The sequence below is a fragment of the Mustela putorius genome, unplaced genomic scaffold (genome assembly GCF_011764305.1).
Source record: "Mustela putorius furo isolate JIRA1106 unplaced genomic scaffold, ASM1176430v1.1 tig00000174_pilon_pilon_pilon, whole genome shotgun sequence".
In the NCBI taxonomy this organism is placed as follows: Eukaryota; Metazoa; Chordata; class Mammalia; order Carnivora; family Mustelidae; genus Mustela; species Mustela putorius.
This window is the reverse complement of record NW_025421304.1, coordinates 9,791,823-9,817,987: the sequence shown is the minus strand read 5'-3', so window position 1 is coordinate 9,817,987 and position 26,165 is coordinate 9,791,823. Positions and strand designations below refer to the sequence as shown.

Genomic DNA, 26,165 nt, shown 5'->3' with positions numbered 1-26,165 from the left:
GAAAAATTTAAGGTTTTCTTCATGGTCAAGTCCATTTTTTAAACATATGCATGAATATAGAAAAACCCCATTTTGTATTTGAAGGATATAAAGTTCTATCTATAGTTATCGAATCAAGTTTGAGTGTAATCTAATTCCACCTTATGATTTCTTTAAAAAATATTTCTCAAAAAACAAAATCTTTCTCAAAGGGAGACTGGGGTCAACTGAAATTACCTACTAGCCAAAGCTAGAACAAATTTGAACAACAAAATACATCATGAGAAATTATAACCTACAGAATAAAATAAATTTTAATGATTCATACAGATATAAATAAGCGATTGAATATATAGCAATTGGGGAAAGAATAGACAAATCTTCCATGCAGAACTCCAAACATTTATGTAAAATTCTACTCTCAAGAACATGGAGAATAGCTCCCACTTCTTAAGTGTGGGCTATGCATGATGACTTCCTCCACAGAGCACAATATGGAAAGTAACCTTACCTATAAAGAAACATTTATCCAGGTAACCAAAGTTGATATTTGCATGCTATTCACTTGGACAACATGTTCCCTGGACATGATCTAATAGAAAACAGCATTTGCCTCTGATATTTCTCCAAAAAATAATAACTCCAGTCTAGTCATGAGAAAAAATCAGGCAAATCCCACTTAAAAGACAGTCTACAAAATATCTGACTGGTACTCAAAACTGTCAAGATTGAGATATCAAAAAAAAAAAAAGGCAGAATAAGGACCTACATAAAAGCAATAGGGGAAAATGGCAAAAATAGTCGAATCAACTTTCTTGAAACTCTGGAAACTAAGTGAGTACTTGGTGTAAATTCAAGAGCATTTAGCCAAAAAAAAAAAAAAAAAAGAAAAGAAAAGAAAGAAAGAAAGAAACACAATCTCAGCAAGAGTAGGAAGTTTGTGACATTTTAACTTCCCATTTCCCACTCTTCAGCACTGTTAAGGCCTTGAAATATAGTAACCTGTATTCTTAGTACTAGAAGGAGCAAAATGGGGCTTGAGGTCTTCCTCAAGCCTCATGACAAAGGACAAGTCATTATTTGACCAACCTAGTGGTTCCTTGAAAGACTTGCCTCTATTTGATATCACTGAAATTAGCTCAGTGTTAACAGCTTTTCCATGAAAGACATTTGTCAGACATCTTAAAATGTTGGCTTCCTGGGTCAATGAATAGTACATGGGGCAAACTATAGACTAACCAAAAGCCTGAAAGGAAAAGCTTAGGAATAAGATGTTCATAGGGGCAGAAAGGTCATTCACATGTGCAGGGCTTTATGCATGCTCAGGAAACACCAGAAACTTAAGGAAAGTCCTAAGTTCTCACCAAAGATTGACTTTGAAAATATGGGTAAGCAGCAAAAGTGACAAAGTTGTAACTCACCTGGTTGAGTGTTGAAGATATTCCCAAAAAGGCACACAGAACCCCTTGGTAAATATCCATAGATTATAAGTTCTAGGCATTTAAGAAATCAGGAGAACAGTGTGTCATCAAATAGAAAATACCAATAAAAAGATAGAAATTATAGAAAGGAACCAGTTAGAAAACCTGGATCAAAGAATATTAACTGAACTTAAAAATTCACTAGATAAACTCAATATAAGATGTAATGCAAATATAAGCAGGAAAAAGAATCAGCAAACCTGAGCATAGATCAATTGAGTTTATTCAGTCTGAAAAAAATTTAAAAGAAGGAAAATAAACAGAATATCAAGGACCTCTAAGGGTCTTTGTTGGCACCATTAGACATACCATCACAAGAATAATGAAAATCCCAGAAAGAGAGAAGAGAGATTGAGAAAAAAGGGTGGAAATAATGTTAAAAGAAATAATGGGTGGAAACTTACCAAATATTGGTGAAAGAAATGAATCTACACATCTAAGAGACTCAATAAATTCCAAGTAAAATAAATTCAGAAATCCTCTTAATCTTAAACATCATAATCAATGGTCAAAAGCTAAAGACAAAAAGAATATGTGAAACAACAAGTCACTGTTCATAAAAAGTGATTCTCAATAAGACGATTAGTGGATTTATCATCAGAAATCCTGGAGGCCAGGGACACCTGGCTGGCTCAGTTGGTAGAACGTGCAACTTTTGATCTCAAAGTTGTAACTTTGAGCCCTATGTTGTGTGTAGCGATTACCTAAAAGTAAAATATTTTTTAAAAAAAGAAAAGAAGAGAAACCTTGAAGGCCAGAATGCAATAGCATAACCTATTAAAAGTAAAACAACAACAACAACAACAACAAACTATCAACCAAGAATTCAGCAAAATTATTCTTCAAAAAATGAAAGGGAATTTTAGATATTCCCAGATAAGCAAAAATGGTAAGTTTATCACTTGCAAAATTTCTCTACAAGAAATACTGAAAAGAGTGCCTCAGGTTAAAATGAACAGACACTAGAGAGTAAATTGAGTCCATTTGGAGAAATAAAGAGCACCAATAAAGTTAATTAAATAGTTAAATATAAATGGTGTTACAAGTGTATTTTTTGTTTGTAACTCCTTTTTTTTTCTTGTCTGATTAAAAAAAAAAAACCAACTACATAAAACAAGAATTATGAATCTAGGTTGTAGGCAAACAATGTGCAAAGACGTACTTTGTGACAATAACAGCATAAAGGAGTGAGTGGAGGAATAGAACTTATAGAGAAGCCATGATTTATATACTATTTAAATTAAGTTGATCTTGATCAAAGTTAGATCATTATAAATTAAGACTATAAATGGTAATTTTCAGGTAAAATACTAAGAAAATAACTCAAAAATATATAATGGGGTGCTTGAGTGGAGGAACTCGTTAAGCATCTGACTCTTGGTTTAAGCTCAGATCATGATTTCAGGTCATGAATCAAGGTCCAAGTTGGGCTTTATGCTGGACAGGGAGCTTTTTTGGATTCTCCCCACACCCACCCCCTGACCTCCCAATCTCTCTTTCTCTAAAAAAGTAAATAAATAAACTTTTAAAAGATACATAAAGAAATAAGGAAAGTTAAATGATACACTAAAAATCTATTTAACACAAAAGAAGACAGTAATAAAAAAAAAAAAAACAAAGAACAGGGTCCCCTGGGAGGCTCAGTCAGTTAAGTGTCTCCCTCAGGCTCAGGTCACTATCCCAGGGTCCTGAAATTGAGTCCCACATCACACTCTCTGCTCAGCCTCTGCAGGGAGCCTGGTTCTCCCTATTCTCCCTGCTTGTACTCTCTCTCATTCTTTCTCTATTTTTCTCTCTCTCAAATAAATAAAATTGATTAAAAAAAAAAGAAAACAAAACAAAGGACAAAATAGACATGACAAAGAGATTACAAAAAGCAAAACGCTAGACATACATTTAGTAATTACATTAAATGTAAGTGAATCAAACTCTCCAATTAAAGGTAGAAAATGGCAGAATGGAATTAAAAATATGATCGAACTTTATGCTGCTTAAGAGACTCACTTTAGAAGCAAACAGGTCAAGAGTAAAGCACAGCTAAAGAAACAAATAGGTCAAAAATAAATCATGGCAAAAAACAAACCCTGTAAACAATAACAAAGAGAGTGACTACACATATATGAGATAAAATAGACTTTAGGACAAAAATTTTTACTGGGGACAAATAAGGATATTTCATAATGATAAAAAGATCAATCCACTTAGAAGATATAACAATTATAAACATGTAGTCAGAAAAATAAAGATGGTAGAGGAGTAAGACCTTAGTTTTGTCTGTTCCCAAGAATTCAGCTAGATAGCTATCAAATCATTCTGAACACCTGTGAACTCAAACAGAGATCTAGAAAAGAATTGTTGCAATTCTACAAATAGAAAACTGACCATTTTCTGCAAGAATGACAAGAGAGAAAAACTCACCTCAAAAAAGAGAAAAAGAGGTAGCACTAACTGCCAGGACACTAAATTCATATCCTTCAATAGTTACTCTGAACATAAATGGGCTAAATGCCACAATCAAAAGACACAGGATATCAGATTGGATTAAAAAAAAACCCAGACCCATCAATATCCTGTCTATAAGATACTCATTTTAGACACAATGACACCTCTATATTTAAACTGAGGGTGTGGAAAACCACTTATAAGGCTAATGGAACTCAAAAGAAAGCTGGGGTAGCAATCCTTTTATCAGACAAATTAGATTTTAAAACAACGACTATAATAAGAGATGAGGAAGGACACTATATCATAATTAAAGGGTCTGTCCAACAAGAAGATCTAACAATTGTAAATATTTATGCCCCTAACATGAGAGCAGCTAATTATGTAAATCAATTAATAACAAAATTAAAGAAACACATTGATAATAATACAGTAATAGTAGGGGACTTTAACACCCCACTCACTACAATGGACAGATCATTTACACAGAAGATCAACAAGGAAACAAAGGCTTTGAATGATGCACTGGACCAGATGGACTTCACAGACATATTCAGAGCATTCCATCCTAATGCAACAGAATACACACTCTTCTCCAATGCACATAGAACATTCTCCAGAATAGATTGCATACTAGGTCACAAATCTGGTCTCAACCAAAGGATTGGGATCATTTCCTGCATATTTTCTGACCATAATGCTTTGAAACTTGAGCACAATCACAAGAAGAAATTTGGAAAGAACTCAGATACATGGAGGTTAAAAAGCTTCCTACAAAAGAATGAATGACCAACCAGAAAATTAAAGAAGAATTTTAAAAATTCATGGGCACTAATGAAAATGAAAATGCAACTTTTCAAAACCTTTGGGATGCAACAAAGTAGGCCTAAAAGGAAAGTATATAGCAATACAAGCTTTTCTCAAGAAACAAGATAGGTCTCAAGTACACAACCTAACACTTAAACAAGCTGGAGGAAGAACAACAAATAAAGCCTAAACCCAGCAGAAGAAGAGAAATAATAAAGATCAGAGCATAAATCAATGAAATAGAAACCAGTAGAAAAATAGAATAGTAGAACAGATCAACGAAACTAGGAGCTGGTTCTTTGAAAGAATTAATAAGATTGATAAACCCCTGGCTAGTCTTACCAAAAAGAAAAGAGAAAGGACCCAAATTAATAGAGTCATGAATGAAAGGGGAGAGATCACAACAAACACTGAAGAAATACAAACAATTATAAAAACATATTATGAGCAATTACATTCTAATAAATTAGGCAATCTGGAAGAAATAGATGCATTCTTAGAGACGTATAAATTACCAAAACTGAACCTGGAAGAAATAGAAAACCTGAACAGACCCATAACCAGTAAGGAAATTGAAGTAGTAATCAAAAATCTTCCAATAAACAAGAGTCTAGAGCCTGATGGCTTCCCAGGGGAATTCTACCAAACATTTATTTAATTTAATTTTTTTAAATTTTTTATTTTTTATAAACATATATTTTTATCCCCAGGGGTACAGGTCTGTGAATCACCAGGTTTACTAAAAAATAACTAATACCTATTCTTCTGAAGCTGTTTCAAGAAGTAGAAATAGAGGGAAAACTTCCAAACTCATCTTATGAAGCCAGCATTACCTTGATTGCAAAATCAGACAAAGACTCCACCAAAAAGGAGAATCACAGGCCAATATCCTTGATGAACATAGATGGCAGAATTCTCACCAAGATACTAGCCAATAGGATCCAGCAGTACATTAAAAGGATTATTTCCCATGACCAAGTGGGATTTATTCCTGGGCTGCAAGATTGGTTAAACATCTACAAATCAATGTGATATACTAATTAATAAAAGAAAGGACAAGAACAATATGATACTATCAATAGATGCTGAAAAATCATTTGACAAAATACAGCATACTTTCTTGATCAAAACTCTTCACGGTGTAGGGATGGAGGGCACATACCTCAATATCATAACAGCCATCTATGAAAAACCCACAGCGAATATCATTCTCAATGGGGAAAAACGGAGAATTTCCCCCCTAAGGTCAGGGACATGGCAGGGGGCTCCACTCTCACCACTTTTGGTCGACATAGTACTAGGAGTCCTAATTCAGCAATCAAACAACAAAAAGAAATAAAAGGCATCAAAATCAGCAAAGAAGACGTCAAACTCTCACTCTGCAAATGATATGATATTTTAAACAGAAAACCCCAAAACTCTACTCCAAAACTGCTAAAACTCATACAGGAATTCAGCAGTTTCAGGATATAAAATCAATGCACAGAAATCAGTTGTATTTCTACAGAACAACAACAAGACAGAAGAAAAAGAAATGAAGAAGTCCATCCCATTTATAACTGCATCCCAAACCATAAGATACCTAGGAATAAATCTAACCAAAGAGGCAAAGAATCTGTACTAAGAAAACTAAAGAATACTCATTAAAGAAACTGAGGAAAACACAAAGAAATGGAAAAACGGGGTGCCTGGGCAGCTCAGATGGTTTAGTGCCTGCCTTCGGCTCAGGTCATGACCTGGGGATCCTGGTATCGAATCCTGCATTGGGCTTTCTGCTCAGTGGGGAGCCTGCTTCCCACTCTGTGTCTCTCTTTCTGTCCCTCATGAATAAATAAATAAAATCTTTAAAAAAAGAAAGAAAGAAATGGAGAAATATTCCATGGTCATGAAATAGAAGAACAAATATTGTGAAAATGTCTATGCTACCTAGAGCAATCTACACATTCAATGCAATCCCTATCAAAATATCATCAACTTTTTTCAAAGAAATGGAACAAATAATCCTAAAATTTGTATGGAACCAGAAAAGACACCAAATAGCCAGAGAAGTATTGATAAAGAAAGCCAAACCTGGCGGCATCACAATTCCAGACTTTAAGATTTGTTACAAAGTTGTAATCACCAAGACAGCATGGTACTGGCACAAAAATGGACACATGGATCAATTAAACAGAATAGAGAACCCCAAAATGGACCCTCAACTCTATGCCCACTTAATCTTCGACAAAGCATGAAAGAATGTCTAATGGAAAAAAGACAGTCTCTTCAACAAATGGTGTTAGGAAAATTGGACAGCCACATGCAGAAGAATGAAACTGCACCATTTCCTTATACCACACACAAAAACAGACTCAAAAATGGATGAAAGAATAAATGTAAGACAGGAATCCGTTAAAACACTAGAGGGGAACACAGGCCGCAACCCCTTTGACCTCAGCTGTAGCAACTTCTTCCTAGAAAGATCACCAAAGGCAAAAAAAGCAAGGGCAAAAATGAACTATTGGGACTTTATCAAGATACAAAGCTCATGACTTGAGCAGAAGGCAGTTGCTTACCCAGGTGCCTAGGGGTGGTTTCTACTTTATGATGATTATGAATACTACTACTAATTTCCTTCAATTTCATATAGTTTCCTATGTACAAGTCTTACATATTTTTTGTTAACTTATTTCTAAGTATCTTATTCTTTTTTATGCTATTGTAAATAGGTTTTTTTCTTAATTTTATGCTCAGATTGTTCATTGAAAATACAGTTGACTTTTGAATATGGGAGTTAGGTATGCTAAGCTTGTTGCCCACCCAGAAATCTATGTATAAGTTGGACTCCCCCAAAACTTAGCTGCTGATAGCTTACTGTTGACAGGAAGTGCTACCAATGACATAGAGTCAATTAGCTCAGGGTCCTGGGATGGAGTCCCAGATTGGTCTCCCTGCTCAATGGAAAGTCTGCTTCTCCCTCTCCCTGTGCCCCTTCTCCCTGCATATGTGTGCTCTCGCTCTGTCTCTCAAATAAATAAACTAAAATCTTAAAAAAAAAAAAAAAAAAGAAAGAAAGAAACTACCCCAATATCCATCAACTGATGACTGAATAAACAAACAGTGGTATATACATGCAATGGATTGTTATTTGGCCATAAAAAGGAATGAAGTGCTGATAGATGCTACAACATAAATGAATCTTTTTTTTTTCTTTCTTTCTTTCTCAAAGATTTTATTAAAGGTCTTTGCGGATTGAAATCCATTCTCCAGATCCAGTTGCCGGAGAGACCCTGTTAGGTTGTGGGTACTGGCTGTGGCATAGCAGGAGGCTCTGGCTTCCCACCTTTCTATTCCGAGATGGGGGTGGTGGGCAGTATCTCATCTTTGGGTTCCACAATGCTCACATGATCTGACAGGGGCTTCTTAGGGCCAATCTTACCACTTGGGTCGCAAGGAAGCATGATCTTCACTTTGATGCCAGGCACACCCTGTCTGAGCAGCACAGGGCGCACAGCCATGTCAACGTAGTAGTTAACAGGGTCCCCACTGTGAATCATCAGGCCATCCACAAACTTCATGGATTTAGCCCTCTGTCCTCGGAGTTTCCCAGATACCACGACCTCACAGCCTTTGGCCCCACTCTCCATGATGAACCTCAGCACACCATAGCAGGCCCTCCGCACAGCAAGGCCTCCTAGGAGTTTGTAACGCAGAGACTCTGCCTAGGCAATAGCACACCAACCTCTTGTAGCCACCTTTTCAGCATAAAGCTCTACACTGCCCTCGGGGAAACCAAACCTCTTCTGAACCACAGCAGTTAATTCTCGGATCCGGCGGCCCTTCTCACCAAGAACATTCTGTGTCCTGGTGGCCAAAATAATGATTTCTGTCCTGGTTGGTGTAACTCGGACCTCAACCCCGGAGTAGCCATCTTCAGCCAGCTCCCGAGTGAGGAACTCATTCCGTTCAGCTTTGAAGATGCCATCAGCGACAAACTTCCTCTTCTTGGAAATCTGCACCACCATATTGCCGCCGCGCGCCCTGCATAAATGAATCTTGAAAACACTTTGCTAAGTAAAAATAACCAACAACAAAGGCCATATATTATATTCTACCTATGTGAACTGTTCAGATAAGGCAAATCCATAGAAACAGAATGTAGATTAATGGTTGCATGGGCTGAAGGGATAGGAAGTTTGAGGGGGTAAAAAAAAATAGGGTTTCTTTTTGGGGTGATAAATGTGATGACTGATTATAGCAGTGGTTACACAGCTCTTTGGACATATTAAAAAAATACTGAGTTGTACACTTCAAATGGTATATAAATTGTATGGTATATAAATTATATCTCAGTAAGGCTGTTACCAAAAAATAAAACAGGTAAATGAACAATGGTCTAAGTTATCAAAAACAAGGAAATTCTGAGGAATGATTACAGTTAAGAGGAGCCTGAAGATACATGATGACTAAATATAATAAGGTATTCTGGATGGGATCTAGGTGGTGTTATACTCATATTTGACTTTAAAGCAAAAACTGTAATAAAAGACAAGGAAGGCCATTACTTAATGATAAAGAGATCAATCCAGCAAGAAGACATAACATTTATAAATATATAAGCACCAACAGAAGAGCACCAAAATACGTAATGTAGATATTTAAAGACTTAAAGGGAGAAATTGACAGTGATACAATAATAGTAGGGGACTTTAATATCCACTCACATCAATGGATAGACCATCTAGACAGAAAGTCAATAAGAAATATCCACCTTAAACAACACATTAAGGGGTTCCTGGGTGGCTATATCAGTTAAGCATCTGCCTTGGGCTTAGGTCATGATCCCAGGGTTCTGGGATCAAGCCCCACATCAAGCTCTCTGCTCAGCGGGGAGCCTGCTTCTCCCTCTCCCTCTGCCCTTCCCCCTACTTGTGCACTCTCTGTCAGGTAAATAAATAAAATCTTTTAAAAAAGACACATTAAACCAGACGGACATAATTGAACTATACTAAACATTCCAACCCAAAACAGTAGAATACACATTCTTCTCAAGTGCATATGCAACATTCTCCAAGAATAGATCACATGTTAGACTGTAATACAAGTCTCAATTAATTCAGGAAGATTGAAATTATATATATATATACATAAAATTTTACTACAATGATATGAAACCAGAGATCAATTATAAGAAACCTGGAAAAACATTAAAAAAGTGGAGATTAAGTGACGTATTTCATTTTATCATTATGTAATATCCCTTTTTTCATCGTGTTTAGGGCTTTCAGCTTAAATCTCACTCTAATTTTAATTGAGTCATTGCAGCAGCCCCATGGCATGCGTGGTTTCTACATGACCACGATAAGGTGGGATCTTTGCTTTTACTTCTCACCATCATCTATTTCATAGGCATCCTCGCTTTTAAGGCCTCTAGAACTTTTTACCTCACCTGTGTCTCTGTCTCCCAACTCATAAATTTACTGAGCATTTATTAGAATACCCCGCCTACCATACCCCTACTGCTCCCTCTTACCACACATCATCAATCCTTTCATATCTATTTATAGATATTCTCTTCACCTAATTTTTCTGGTTTTTCTCTATTCTTTTTATGTGATTAGTCATTTCCTTGTTCTTTTCTTTAGATGAAGGATAAAAAGAAATATTTTTAGATCCATTTTTGAAAGCTTTCACTACTTCAGAAGTCACAAGGATCCTGAGTTTATGGACAATTTAAGAAATCATTATTGAAGAGAGTGATTCAAACTGTCTCTCCATCCATTGATTTCTTCAGAAGGGTACAAAGACCTAGTTCCTGCCAGGGGAAGGTGGAAGTTTTCTCTTCCATGAAAGACTCTTGAAAATCACCATGTGTAAAGGCAGAAGCTGGAGATTGCTGGAATTTACCTACTTGGAATAGCCGGAAAGTATGTGGAGCAAATGTTAGTGTAATCAGCATAAATGAAAGGGCAGTTTGGCCTGTTGGAGAGGGAGTGTTTAAGCCAAATAGAGCAGAGTCCTACGCACTGGCTAAGGGAAGAGAGCCAGCAAAGTCAGCCCAGATAATAAGAGGTAGGTAGTTCTTTTCCTGCTCTCATTTTGGAGACCTTACCAAGCAGGATTTAGCTGTCTGAATACTCTTCCTTGTAGAAAGAAGCCATGCCTCAATGAAAATAAATTCTTCTGGTACCACCTGGTACCACTCAGGTTTATTTTAATGCACTGTTACAGGGCCTAATTCTAAGTAAAGGAAGGGAAGGAAGGGGAGAAGAAGAAAAAAAAAGAAGAAGAAACGGAGCCAGGAGAAGTTTCCAGGCCTTTGTAGGGATTAAACTTAAATAGAGATTATTTGGGGAAAGGTTACCACTTTTAACTTTCCAGAGAGAATGGCCACTACCTATAGATTCAATACAGCCAAACACAAACAGATAGGCCTGAGGACCCCTGACAAGCTTAACTGAAGATTTTACCCTGGGACAAAAGGGATTTCATTTTTTCCTCCCTACATATTGATGTGCATTTTCTCAGCCTCGTAAGGCAACAGGCTGGGACCACTGGTCTGGGCCCAATGACTCATTACAATTATTAGTACAATCACATTTTTTCAGATCCCAAGAAAGAGCCTTAGGGTATATTTTTACTTATATGGTAGACTCAGTACTTGGTCTTAGGTATTATGAAACATCTTGATCAAAGTCAGACAGGTGAGTCCTAGGGCCAGGTGGGAGTATTCAGATAGTCTTATATTAGGCACTTTATTCCTCTATCCTCAAATCTGCTCTCACCTAGTATTTGAATATACAACATCTGTGCCGTTGTTCTTAATTGCACTCTCTGATGGGAAGCTGTACGACTTGATCTCTTACACATTATAGGTGTTTCATTAGAATTATCATTTGAAATAAGGAAAAATGGCACACTCCAGGGTGCCACATATTAAACATTTTATCTCTTCTCTTTAAAACAATCAGAGTTAAATGTTTTTACAGATAATCCCAGATCTCATTATAGGAGAGTAAACGCACCCTCTTATGAGCCACTTTTCAGGTTCCTCAATAACCTGGCTTATTAACATTTTTCTTTTCTCTTCCCTTTTCACATTTCACCTAGTTTCCTCTCCTGAAATTCAGCAGGAGCATCTCCACCTTGTGTACTTTGGACTGGGCTCCCCTGATTTCCTTTCTGGAGATGATTTCTGGGAGTTATTTACTTAATGTCACCCACACTGTCACACTCATAACAGAAGTTGGCCTGTAGTGGGCTAGAAAGAGTTGACAACTTTATGCCATTTTCTTGCTTTGCAGTATGTTCTAGGGAGGGGAGAAATCAGTGGAGCTAGCTAAGTGCTGCCCTTACTTCCCCCTTAAACATTATTGTTATCCTTATAGTTGAGTCTGCAATGGGGTTTCTTTTTTATAAAGGACAAAGATAGCTCTTGAGTGAAGGAGTCCATAGACCTTCATGTCTATCCTCATGCCTCTGTCCCCCAGGACAGGTTGGGGTCACACTAGATTTCCAGAGCATTAGTTTTCCCTCTCTGCGTTGGGAGGGTTCAACTTCCTATTCAAATGCAGTAAGTTTCCTTAGAGAAGCAGAAGACTCTCTAGTCATCCTCCAGGCTGAACCAGTCATAATCCCTTCTTTGGGAAGATGGGTTGCGACTCATAGCAAGACCCCCAGCATGTCAACCCAGTTATTGCTGGTGGCCATGTCTCAGACCAGATGAATTATAGAACTGATGGAATGAGAAAGTTGTGAAGAGGGGAGCCAAGATGAGGGCAAAGAGTTCTGCCTTGGTGACATCCATGTCTTTAGGTTTATTCCTTTTATATATTTTTTTTAAAGATTTTATTTATTTATCTGACACAGAGAGAGAGATCACAAATAGGCAGGCAGAGAGAAAGGGGGAAGCAGACCCCCTGCTGAGAAGAGAGCCCAATATGAGGCTCAATCCCAGGACCCTGAGATCATGACATGAGAGGAAGGCAGAGGCCTAACCCACTGAGCCACCCAGGTGCCCCTATTTTTTTCTGAAACCCAGCTGCATCGTGTATCCATGAGCTGGTAATTTATATAATAAATTACCCCCTCACTTATTTCCCACTGTAAATAGCTCCAAGTTGGCTTTTGAGGCAACCAATAGTGTCCTTACTAACAAACATTTCGAAGTCTTAAGGAATTATTCCTTTTCTCCTCTCCTTTCACCTTTTCCCATTTAATTGCTTGGTTTTGCTTTCATGGAGCATACACATGTGCACTTGTGTGTTGTATATCGTTCTGCCAGTCCATATGGGAAAAGACACTTTTATCCTATTCATAAACAAGCACAGAGCAAAGCACTTCAAAGCCTCCCTTGGTGAATCCCTTGCAAAGGCAGCTGCTCTTCAGTATTAGTCTGTGGAAATGCAGAGCTTGTGTTGTGAGAGCTTACACTTTTTTCATGAGAAATCAGAAATAAGAATTTTTATGAGAAATCTCTCATTTGACTCAATTTGTGTCTAACTATGCAATAGATGAACCAAAAAAAACAAAACAAAACAAAAACCCCACAAAACTATCTGTGGGCTACTTGTGATCTTGACTTTAGATCTTCTTTGTTATTCATAGTATGGTCTGAAGACCAATGGGCATTGGCATCACTCAGTAACTCACTAAAAATGCAGAATCTCAGTCCCACCCTAGATCTGATGAATCTGAATTTGAATCTGAATCTGAATTTCCAGGTCATTTGTCCACATATCAAAGACTGAGACATCCTGGATTAATTCATTTGTTCATAAAGAGGGTTACACATTGAAATTACCTGAGGAGCTTTAAAAAATACAGGTATCTGTTTCCTACTCTCAGAGATTCTATTTTAATGAGTCTGGAAGGTAGCCTGGACACTTTTTTTCAAAGCTCCCCCGGTGATTTTACCATGAGGTAAATGTCAGGAACTGCTGACAGGTCTGCCATAGGATTCCCCCACTCCCTCTTGGCTCTGAGAGAACACACCCAGGATTTCAGTCAGACTGTATCTGCCTTGGTCTGTGAGTTGGCAACCCCCGGCCTGCAGTCTCAAGGCACGCGATGTGGATGGAGCTAGAGTATAATGCGGAGTGAAATAAGTCAGCCAGAGAAAGACAAATACCATATGACTTCACGCATATGTAAAATTTAAGAAAAAAACACAAAGGAGTGAAGGGAAAAAAAGACAGAGAGAGAGGCAAACTAAGAAACAGACTCTTCTTGGGGGGGGGGTATGGGGGAAATAGGTAATGGGGATTAAGAATGAGAACGGGGCGTTGTATGGAAGTGTTGAATGACTGTATCGTACACTGAAACTAATATTACACTGCATCTTTACTGGAATTTAAATTAAATTAAATCAAAGCGAATCAAAAAGACTTTCATAGAAGTTGCATATTGAAGGTTCACAAATATTGCCAGATTTTTTTTTTTCACCCAGAACAATGTTTCAAAAACATATTTAATTTGTTGGTACTAAATAAGAAGACAGGACCTTGTTAAATGGTGTAAAGAAACATTGAGTATAAACATCTTAGAAAAATAAACTATTATAGCCAAAAGTAATCAATTACACAGTACAAAGATTCTAAATACATATTTAAGACCTGCATCTTCAATGATCTCAGGCATCAGGAAAAAACCCGGTCCTTTGAAAATGCAGTCAAATGAGAAGAGAGAGCAACAACAACAAAATAACCAAGGTCAAATCCTGAGGAAATGGACACCTAAAATTAGAGTACAGGAAAAACATCTTCTTAAATTCTGACACCTAATTTTGTACTCTGATCACTGCCCCTACATTTCAGTAGCTAAAATAAGATTTTTTGTTTGTATCTATGTATGTATAAAGTTCTCCCAATGTGATAAACTGCAAATGAAAACCAAACTAACAATTCATTACCCTCCCTGTATCCATGCTCTTTGCAACGTGACTTGTGGCTCCTACCTTCCAGAGTTAGAGTCTAATACATCACCCTTCGAATCTGAGCTGGCCTGGTGAATCCCTTTGCCCAAATGGACAAAGTGACGGGCAAAGGGATGGGCAGAAGTGACAATGTACCAGTCTGAACCTAAGCATCAAGAGGCCTTGTGCACAGCTGGGAGCAAGCTGGATTATCTGAACTGGCAGACGACCCAAAGCCTTCTTAAATTAGCCGGCATCCAGCTGACTCCCAACATTTGCAAAGTCCCAGCCCGTATCTGCAGTCAACTCTCTGACCCATAGTTGACCAAAGGAGCCAAAGGTGCATGAGCAAGCCCAGACCAGACTAAAGGAACTAACCAACCAACCCACAGAATCATGAGTTACATAAAGGACTAATTTGTTTGGGAGTGATTTGTTGCAAAGCAATATCTACCTGACATATCTAGCCCAGGGAATTTCAACATCGATGTTAAATTTCTAAAGAAATTGAGTCTATAGGAATTAGAAAATGGTTAAGCTAAACTAGAACGACTTTGTTCCCCCATTGGGCCATATTGGTGATATTGAATTACTTAGCTAGGTCAAAAAGCTGAGCAGAAACAGAGCCAGCTCTTTGGAGGTGGTGCATTTTTGGAGGCTGTCCCTAGCGATTGGTATCTGATACTGATTTCTATCTACTTCCTAATTGTATCACCACCACTTCTCCTTTTATATTTCCATCACCATGTTATTGAACATTTTAATTTGGAAACTAAATTTAAATGTGAACAATGGCTCATGTTCTGAATAACACTAATATACTGAATAAGACTTAGATAACTTCCGGGACACATGGGTGGCTCAGTTGGTTAAGCATCTGCCTTTGGCTCGGGTCATGATTCCTGGGTCCTGGGATTGAGGCTGGCATAGGGCTTCCTGCTCAGCTGAGAGCCTGTTTCTCCCTCTGCCTGTTGTGCTATCTCTCTGTCAAATAAATAAATAAATTCTTAAAAAAAAAAAAGATTTAGATAACTTCTATGAATTAGTAAGAATTACCATCTGAACCATACCCGTTGGCAGTGCTGATCTACACATCATTATTCTTAGGTATGTCCATCTTGTAAAATTAGTATGATTTCCCAAATAATAGTAGCATTACATACCTTAAGGTTTTCTGCAAGCTTCCTAAGAAAGCTGAACTGTTTTCTTTCTTTCAGGAAAAAAAAAAAAACTGAATTGTTTTCTTTCTTTCAGAAAAGAACTACTTTCAATATTCTTTCAATATTCTTGCTAGTTCTGAAAACCAGTTTAAAATTGAGCTCAAATGGCAAAATAACAGAAAGAGAGTCAGCATTTAAAAGATTAGAAGATAGCACATGCACAACAGACTTGGTCCTCCCCCTCCTCTAACAAATTATGAGTGGTGTTCAATCTTTAAGAGCAGACAGCTTTGTAGAAAAGAAAATTATCTGCATGTAGCTCCCTGTCATACAGGATGAAAACCAGATTTCTGCAAATTCCTCCTAGCCTTTAGAGCTAACTTGAATTTGTTAAGGAAAAAAACCAGCCACATAATCCCAATTTAAGGCCATCATAGCCTTTAAGGAAGGTTGGGGGCTGCTTATAATAAGAAGCAGCCCAAATATGAGCAAGATTCATATGGAGAACCAGATCTACATCAGCCTTACTTAGTAAGGTAAATAGAAGACAAAGGAAGTTGCTTTCTTTTCCCTCCTAATAATGAGGCCGGCAAGCTAAATACATGACATCTGTATGAATCTTTGTCCTAGGTATTATGAGAGGTAGAGAAGCCATTTCCTGTGTAGTTACTGCTGTCAAGGAGCTAAGAGGCTAGCTAGGGAGACAAGATGGACATACTTGAGAAGAGTAGTGTGTAAATCTGAGGCTGAGAAGGCGTAGTTCAGAAGGAAAATGGTAACAGTTACCAGAGTTAGGGCTCAGCAGAGCCATTGTGAACTGGGAAGGCAGGAGAAATCAAGTAGACCTCAAAAGACCCTGTTTGTTTATAACAGCATGACTGAGATATAATTAATAATACTATCTATTTAAAGTGTGTAACTTGATTTTTTTTTTAAGATTTTATTTATTTATTTAACAGACAGAGATCACAAGTAGGCAGAGAGGCAGGCAGAGAGAGAGAGAGAGAGAGGAGGAAGCAGGCTCCCTGCTGAGCAGAGAGCCGATGCCAGGCTCGATCCCAGGACCCTGGGATCATGACCTGAGCCGAAGGCAGCGGCTTAATCCACTGAGCCACCCAGGCGCCCCTGTAACTTGATGTTTTGATATATCCTCTGAATCTTATGAAATGATCACCACAATCAAAATCAACATCTATTACCACATAGTTACCTTTTCTTTTTTGTGTGTGGGAAGAACACTTAAGTCTTCTCTCACAGCAGATTTCAAGTGTACAATGCATTATCGTTAACTATAGTCACCATGCAGTACATTAGATCTCCAGATCTTATTCATCTTGCACCACTGAAAATCTGTACCCTTTGGTCAGCCTCTCCCCATTTCTTCCTCCCCCCAGACTCCTGGCGACCACCATTCTAGTCTTAAGTTTCTGTGAGTCATTTTAGACTCCCAATTACAAGTGCGATCACAAGGATTCTGTCTTCTAGGTCTGGCTTATTTCACTTATTTCACTTATTTCATGTTCTCCAGGTTCATCCATCATATCATTCACTGACATGTGGAAAGTAAGAAAATAAATGAACAAAGAGAAAAAGAGACCCCAAAGAATCAAATTCTTAAATATAAAGAACAAACTTGTGGTTTCCAGAAGGGATGGATGAAATAGGTGAAAGGGAACTGAATAACATATAGAATCATTGAATCATTCTATTATACACCTGAAACTAATATAACACTGTATGTTAATCCTACTTCAATTTAAAAAAAGCAAACAAACAAAAAACAGACTCGAAGATTTATTTACATGAGAGAGAGTGAGGATGCACAAACGCACAAGCAGAGGGAGAGGCAAAGGGCAAGGAAGAAGCAGAGTCTCTGCTGAACGTGGAGCCCAATGCTCCACACTGGGTTCCATTCGGGGCTCCAGGCAGGGCTCAGTACCAGGACCCTGAGATCATGACCTGAGCCAAAGTCAGACACTTAACTAACTGAAACACCAAGTGCCCCCCCCAAAACAGACTCTTAACAGAAAACATCTGGTAGTTGCCAGAGACGAGGGGATGATGGGTGGGAGCAGGATGTACAAAATAACTTAAGGGGATTAAGAGGTATAAACTTGCTGTTATAAATAAATCACAGAAGGGCGCCTGGGTGGCTCACTTTGTTAAGTGTTTGCCTTTGGCTCAGGTCATGATCTCAGGATCAAGCCCCGCATCGGGCTCCTTGCTCAGTGGGGAGCCTGCTTCTCCCTCTCTCTGTGTGTGTGCTCTCTCTGTCAAAGAAATAAATAAAATCTTTTAAAAAATAAGTCACAGAAATGAAAAGTACAGCATAGGAAATACAGTCACTAATATTGTAATAACATTGTATGGTGACTATACTTATGGCGAGCATTGAGGTAATCTATAGAATTGTTGAATCATTGTGTTGGTAATTCTGGGCTGTTGTCGTTGTTGTTGTTTCCAGAGCCTCCATATTGTTTTCCACTGGACTGTACCAATATATATTCCCACTGGCAGAGTACAAGGACTCTCTTTTTCTCCACATCCTCACCAACACTTGCTACCTTTTGTCTTTTTGGTAAGAGACATCCAAACATGTGTAATATCTCATCATGTTGAACATCTTTTCATGTATCTGTTGGCCACTTGTATGCAGGACCTTGTTTATTAAATACAACTTTAGAGGTATTTTTTCAAAACCTGTCTCTCTGTTTCACACACACACACACATACACACGCACACATACATACACACACAAGGACAGTGCTATATTTCTCTCAAGGAATCATCCCTGTCTCCTGAGAGATAGCTTGTAGTAGGTCACTGTTGTCATTTCTTTACATTATTCTGAGCTGACACAATCTGGGACAGGTGAGCTCCCAGAGAAAGAAATAGTCCCAAGTGTTACCAACAAGACAAGAGCAACCCAGACAAGTGAATCAGGAACACACAACAAAAGCATCCTTGATAAGTTCTCGTGAATAGCAATTCTTAGAAAGCTCTCTGTGGGATGCCATCTGGATGCATAAGTATCACCATGATAAAATAGCACTTGCTTCCAGTCTAGCCATGCACATATCTTATAATTATCTATACTCCCAAGTTTTCTGAGCCTTTATTTTTAAGATTAAGGAAAACTTCATCTTTGCACATTTGGTTTTCAATACAATTGTAGCACATTTTCCAAAATGCCAAGTAATCTGAAAGTAATTTACATCTGAGCTAGGAATATGTTGAATTTTAAGGATACTTTCCTTCTTAACATCCTGAATTTTGCTGATTAGAGAGGACAGCTATGAGGGCTGGAAGGAAACCAGACTGATTTAAAATTTATCAGGAGATCATTTAATTCCATGCAATGAGCATTTCCCAACTACCAGGGAACCCATCATCATTATTCATTAAGACACGACCCACATGGGGCTAGATTAAGGGGTGATCGTTCAGAGGTCTCACTACTTTTTACATACAAATGTAACCCCATAGTTTTAATAGCACAGACCAACCTACAGATGGCAATTTCACCTTGCGGGCTATTAAAATAAGCCTCTCCAAGCTTTATCTAGCAGACAACCACCTAGCCTTACTGCAATCAACCTGAAATGTGCCGCACATTGCATCTCGCTGCCTTAATTAAAGTACACCAATCATCCAATTACACTGCATGATTTCTCAAGCCTCTCTTGAAACAAGCCCCAGGAAAACCAGAAGGAAAAATAAACTGAAGAAGGAAGCCCCAGGACTTGAACAGGTTCTAACCACAAAGGGTTCAATTTGTCCTAGGTGTATGAGGGGTAAAAGTGAAACGAGACTCTTCTCCTGCAGGGTCTTCACAAGCAGAGGATGTGGCTCGGCCCAAGAAGGTAAATGTGAATATGTTCAGGAATGTCTCATTGTGAAGTTACACGTGGCCTCTCATTGTTTCTCACCCTCTAGGCTGACCAAGCTGGGTGGGCTTGTCTTGGCTACTAAAACATAAATCTTTGAGAGGAAACAGCTTACCTCTTTGGCCATATCATTCACCAGCAGGACCATTCTTACTTTTGATAAAGTGACTTTCAAAAGGCATCTTTCACAGTATGTGAAATAAATAAATCACAGTACATCCAAATGTCTCTTTATAAATAAAAATCAAGGATCCATGTAGATTCCTCTTAAGAATGTAACAAGCATTTTCTGAATCTCTGCTCTGTGGCTGACACAACGTTGAAAAAGTGTTCAGTGCATGTGATACCTTTACTCTTAACCATCCATATGGGGACCTGACCTTGGAGTTCAGAGTGGGTGAACATTTGCGTATAGACAGGCAAGAGAGAAGATGCAGAATAAGAAAATGTCATTGGACAATTTGAGAATACAAGTCTTGGGTTCTGCTCTTCCCAGAGAACGGAGACATGGTTAGGAGCATGGATTCTGGAAGCAAACCCACTTGGGTTTGAATCCTGATGTTATGACTTTATAGCTGTATGACCTTGACAAAGCTGTTGAACCCCACTGAGACTTGGTTTCTTCATCACTAAGATGGGGATACTCCCCTCTACCTGATAAAGTTCCAATGAGGAATAAATTAAGTAATAATTCATGCAAAATACTTAGCATATTACTTGACCCGCAGCATGTTCAGTCAGTGATGGCTATTATTACTAATTACATTATCTTCCTTGGTTTAATTTCCTCTCAGCCCTTTATTGGAGAAGCTAAAGACGGGAGCTTTAGCTAAACCAACTTCCAGCAAATGGATGTGAGAAGCAACTGGAGATCATTTGCCACCATGGTGATAAAGCAGTAATTAAATGGGAATTACCACCCAAACTCAACCAGGCAGGAGGGTTTGGGTAAGAAATCTGGTCTGATGGTTTTTGCCTTTTGTTGTTGTTGTTGTTGTTGCTGTTTTCTCAGAGGCAGAGCTGTGCTCACAGTGAGGCTGGGGCTGGAGGCAGAGGAACGTGGAGCTGGAGGAAATGGAAGCCCTCATCACCTATGGCTTTCACTTTGATTAAGATTCCATTCTTTGCACCGTACCCTTGAACAAGATGAACCTTGAACACAGGGTGTGCTGCAAGAGACTCCATTTGGATCCACTGGCTCCCAGGGCCGGCCATCTGCCACATCCAATTGGAGAGCAGAGATGAAATTAAATTGCTGCGGCATTACTCCCCACTCCCCCAAGAAACCCACTGAAGGATGGTAGGCTGGCCGCTGAGGCCATTCATTGGGCAGAGCATTCTGTGTTAATCGAGCAAAAGAAGCAGGACAGCAAAACTGGGAGAGATGCATTTTCTGATTTTTCACGGAGAGACCTCGAGGAAAGACAATGCAAAGTGAGCAAAAGACATCAGAATCATGTTAGTACGGTGCCATCTCTATCAGTTTAAGTTTTCCCAGACCAGAGGAGCACGGAAAACTTTGAAAAGAGTTACAAGAATAGCTGGAAATAAGAAAAAGGACTTATGCGTGAGACCACCACTCAAAAGTAAAAAGCACCGCAGTTCACCCACAGTGCGGAGATGGAAGGGTCAGGATGGGACACAGTGTCCATCCGATAAAGCATATCTGGGCTAGGAGCAAAGGAGCCTTCATTCCAGTACTACTCAGAAGCGTGAGGGCTGACGTGCTCACCAAGTGGCCCTTTCTCAATGGCTTTTTTGTCCACATTCTGTGTTCACATAGATGAAAGACACGGGGCCTGTCTCGGTGTGAGAGCAAGACCACTAGACGCCCAGAGAAAACAATCCAAAGCACTTGCTGCAGCTCCTTCCCCCAGGCCACGGTGCCATGCCAGCTCCGGTGGCTGCTGCCTGCTTACAGCCCGGGCGCTCCGACTACCACCCAGCCACAGAGTTGAGAGACTCAACTTCAGCCACCGGCTGGGGGTGCTGCTGCTCTTTCTGCCCCGGCAATGTCATGAAGCAGATTCAGTGAGAGCTTTAACAAAAAGGCTGTTGTCAGTGTGCTGGTCCTCTCTCATGAGGCACAGACAAGGAGACGGAAAAAAACCCCAGGTTTAGGAAATGAAGATTGGGGAGCGTTTCAACCCCTTCCTGCATCATTTTGTAAGTGAGCCAACCATGGCGTGGCAAGGCTGATTTCTGGAAGTTTACACACCAAGGTCAGAGGTGGAACTAGGGCGAGGGTGACAGCGTGTTTGAGGAAGAAACTCCTTTTTGTTAGGAAGTTGAAACCGAAGAGTGTGTGGATGAGCGGGAATCTCTTTACTGAAGGCATGGAAAATGGGGCTGATTTTCTTAAGGTCTCAACAGCTCATGAGAATCAAGTTTCTTCCCATGCTCAAGAGTCCACAAGCACATTCCTGCTCAGTGGGGAGCCTGCTTCTCCTCTCACTGTGCCCCTTCCCGCCACTCATTCTCTCTTTGGGGCGCCTGCGTGGCTCAGTGGGTTAAGACTCTGCCTTCAGCTCAGGTCATGATCTCAGAGTCCTTGGGATCGAGTCCCACACTGGGGCTCTGTGCTTGGCAGGGAGCCTGCTTCCCCTTCTCTCTGCCTGCCTCTCTGCCTCCTTGTGATCTCTGACTGTCAAATAAATAAATAAAATCTTCTAAAAAAAAAAATAAATAAATAAATAAATAAAATCTTTAAAAAAAAAAAAAAAAAAAAAAGAGTCCACAAGCACAGAAAAACAAAATGAAGAAACAATGAAGGACAGAGACAGCCAGGTGTGCAGAACAAGACGGACCCCAGGCAGCCGAGCCAGTATGGCTGTACGACTGGAGGGGAGCTGGGCATGTTGCGGGAGAAGACGGTCCGGGGTTGAAATTTGACTGCAATTTGACCTCACGCAGAGAGCTGAGAACTTCCAATATACAAGGCACCCTTCTAGGCACTGCTGAGCTTACACAGCTGTAAGAGGGGTTGGGGAGGGAAATAAAATGAAATGTTGGGACCAGATACGACAGGGTGTCACTTTCATGTTATGAGCCACTGAGCTAAGTATTGTTTTGCTTATTTCACAGACCGGAGCCTCAAACAGTGGCAGAAAACAACTCAGCATACTGTGTTTGTGCATTCTCTCCCTACATCCCTTTAGAATTTAGCTGGAAATGGGTAAACACCAAAGAGAAGCCCAGATGTGTTCGTGAAATTGACATTTCAACAAATCTGAAGACTGTAACATGGAAAAAGGAGATGCACATTCTCTGGCATCCGCACCCATAGCCATAGGCACAGGGATGGATGTCGTCTTGACAACCCTGCTTCTGAATTAAATGGGATGCATGACTCTCCCCTTAGCAGAGAGCTAGCCGGTTGCAGAGTACAGCTTTGGGGTTTTCCCCAATACACAGTTTCAGAAGTCTGAACCCTACTCTGTAAACAGTGGGGACTCAAGAAATGTTTCTGAACAAGAGGGGAACTGGTTGGATATGATGCTTGTAGGCAAGCCGGGCCTAAAGGACAAAACTCGGACTTGCAAAGCTGGTGGGAAAAGGTACTTGGAGGAGTGGAGAGGAGAGGTTACAAAGAGGAAATGAGAATGAAAGAGCAAATGGGTGGAAATTATCTCTCGGCCCTGCTGCCAGGCACCTTGTGTGATGAATCCATGTCGGTGCAGGTAACTGATGTGCTCCCAAGAGCCTAGAGCATGCATTTAGCAAGAATCTCCTGGAGAGGATGGCTTTCTACCTAAAGGGCTACTCGAGGTGGAAAATGAACCCAAGGGGGCAGCTGGATGAGAAAGTCCCTCTGGATAGAGGCAGGGAAGGTTCTAAAGCCCTCCTGGAGCATCTCTTGCTTTCCTTAGCTGGGAAAGGCTGCCCCCAGCAAGCACCTTTTCTACCTTCATCAAGCAAAGACTCCTGGGATATGCAGAGAGAGATGTTTTCTGCTGTTCTACCATCTGACTCCTTGTCCTTTCTTCTTGTGTCCATCTTCCAATGCAGTGATAGAGTTTACCCACCCAACCCTCCTTGCTGGTTCCCTGAAAAATAGGCAGAATCATGTCTTGCTTCTGAGGGACTATTATGAAAACAATTTGACGATTAATTTTTGTTAATGTGCGGAATAGATTTTAAAATTGTCAGACCTCTTAGCAGGCCCTGTCCCTGGGCTTCACTCAAAGCTAACCACGTGCTTTCTTCTCTCCATCTATCACAGACATAAAAGCTGGTTAAAGATCCATTTCCTCCTCCTGCCCCCCCATTATTATTACCTTAGTTCTAACTGTCAAGAGACCTTGCTAAAGAAAAGAATGCTATAATTCAGTATTAGCTTACTAGAAAACACTAGTGGGAGTTGAAATCACAAGTAGGCAGAGAATAAAGTGGGACCAAAATTCATCACAAAGTCATTTTCACCTCCTACACTCCACTCTGACCCAGACACTACCCTTATTTGCGAAGAACATAAAGATTTGTTCCTGCATATCATAGGAAAAACATCATGATGGTTGGTTGCTGCTATTTTTCAAGTGTCAAGATTTGTATTCCTCCTCTGGAAAAGAGCAATATATTTTTAAATGCTCCTATCTCTTATCTACAATCAGCAAAAAATTTATAATTTAGTTCACTTTGAGGAAATGATGTTTGAACTGGATTCCAAAAGCAGCCTATGTGGCTAATTGGCAATTCTCTGCCTCTAAGAACCGTGACAAATGTCACAGAAGGGCCTTGTCCTGCACTTCAACAAGAGGTCCCTCGAAGCCCTTAGGTGCCTGCCTGATAGGGAGGCACGAGGAAAGCCGCTTTCAGAGGTGGACGGCTGGCTTCAGGCATTCAGCAATTTGGTGGCAGCAGTTTCGAAGGTAGAATGTTAACTCTGTAAATGTGGCCCAGTCATCTTAATTAAGGCCAGACCCTCTTCATTAAAAAGAAATAGCACTTGAGTTCGGGAATCCAATATAAGTTGCCACAACAAATTGGAAAGGATGGAGGGCACTGATTAAATATACAGCTAAAGGCACATTTGATTTTTAGTTGCCTTGTCTTAAAGCTAGTCTCAACTTATAGGCCGAGTGGCTAACCAGGGCCAAGGGGTTGGAGGGTGGTCTGGTGAATGCTAGTGTCTCTGTCTCTTGGCTTAGGTGCTGCACAATATCAACTGAGCTTGGCCTTACCAGAGGCTATCCCTGTGTCTGATCCAGCAATGAGTCCCCCAGATTCTTCTTCCCTCCAATGCATTCATGTCACCACCAACACTCACTGCTTAAAACCCTCCAATGTCTTCCCACTGCACTTAGAAAACCGATCCCCTAGCCAAAGCCTGCAGGTTGTACAACATCCAGCTCCAGCCCTGCCTCAACCTCACATCTACCTATTCCCCTTTGTTCATTCCAGTCCAGTAATCCTGGACTTCTTTCTGTTCTATGCATGCAACTAACTCACTCTTGCCCCAGGACATTGGCATTCACTCTCTAATCTTTACCTGGCTGGGTCCTTCCCGTCATTTGGTTCAAATGCTACCTGCTCATAGAAGACTTCCTGATATTCCCTAAAATATCCTTGCTCCCTCCAGAACTCTCCAATCACTGTCCTGGTTTTGTTTCTTTTTATCATCAATCTCAGACATTGCTATATTTCTTGCTTATTTTTCTGTTTCTCCACACTAGAATATAAGCTCCTTGAGGACAGAGACCTCAATTGTCTTATTTGTCTCTAGACCCCTAGTGCCTATAATGTGCTCAACCAATAATTCTGGATGAATGAATGGATAAATTTGTTAGGAGACTCAAAGATCTCAGCACCCAGGCGAGTACATGTGGAAAAACACCAACATGGCAAAGCTTTAGAGAGAATTCTGCACACGTCTTGGTAAGAGTCACTGCTGTGGCTCCCGCCACTGCTGTGCTCCTGGCTGGCATCTGATAGAAGACAGAAGTAATTTGTAGGAAGTTGCTTTATAGTAAAAACCAGAGGGGCACCTGGGTGGCTCAGAGGGTTGGGCCTCTGCCTTCGGCTCAGGTCATGGTTTCAGGGTCCTGGGATCAAGCCCCGTGTCAGGCTCTCTGCTCGGCAAAGAGCCTGCCTCCCCCTCTCTCTCTTCCTGCCTCTGTGCCTACTTGTGATCTTTCTCTCTGTGTCAAATAAATAAATAAAATCTTAAAAAAAAAAAAAAAACAACACACAGAAGTTCTAGTTTTCAGGCCCCAGAGCCATTACATTCATTGGTGGGAATTTTTACCCAGAAATGCATCCTGCAGTCAGCCCCATTAATATCTAACATAAACAAGCCACAAAGGGCTTTAGTTGGATAGACTTTAAAATAGCAGCTCAAGCAGTCTGTGCGCAGACAAATTTCAAAGTTGGAGTGATGCACTGCTTGGGAAAGAGCCTGTGATGAAAAGAAAAATTGCAGTTGGAATCTCCTTCTGAAGTACATTTACCTACTTACTCTTCTTACACATCTATTTGGATGTTGTCCCAAGCTGCCACACGCACACCCGGGAAAGCCAA

General features: G+C 39.9%; 1 pseudogene; it reads right to left on the bottom strand.

The window, feature by feature from the left end:
- Nucleotides 1-7,905: 7,905 nt before the first annotated feature.
- On the bottom strand, nucleotides 7,906-8,713 carry LOC101677346 (annotated as a pseudogene).
- Nucleotides 8,714-26,165: the final 17,452 nt, after the last annotated feature.